This window comes from Penaeus monodon, chromosome 34, assembly GCF_015228065.2.
Source record: "Penaeus monodon isolate SGIC_2016 chromosome 34, NSTDA_Pmon_1, whole genome shotgun sequence".
In the NCBI taxonomy this organism is placed as follows: Eukaryota; Metazoa; Arthropoda; class Malacostraca; order Decapoda; family Penaeidae; genus Penaeus; species Penaeus monodon.
The window spans coordinates 10,735,587-10,736,014 of record NC_051419.1 but is presented as its reverse complement, the minus strand read 5'-3'; positions in this window follow the sequence as shown (position 1 = coordinate 10,736,014).

Below are 428 nucleotides of genomic sequence, written 5' to 3'. Positions count from 1 at the left end.
TTTTTTCATCATTAAATAATTTCTCTTATAAGTAAAAAAAATGCTTTAAGAGTACACAACTATTGCATAAGCAAGATAACACACGAGAAGACGGTATTTTCACCATCGGAACAACCGCGTCCCTGACTGACTGGCCAATATCACCGCTTCGCCATTGCCATCGAATCCTGATAGCTGAGATAAATTTGACTGTCAAAATAACTGCTCACTGGGAAATACTACGGAATTACTTTAGATTCTTTAAGAATTTTAAGTAACTGGAAAAACAAAATACAGAAAATCCTCATTGAACATCATCAAGGTCCCTAAAAAAAACTGTTTTTAAGTGAAAACCTCATGGGACAAGAATATTAAATAAAGGATGCGTTCTCAGAACAATGACAATAACGATGTTTGACCATGTTTCTCATATAAAATTTACAGGAATG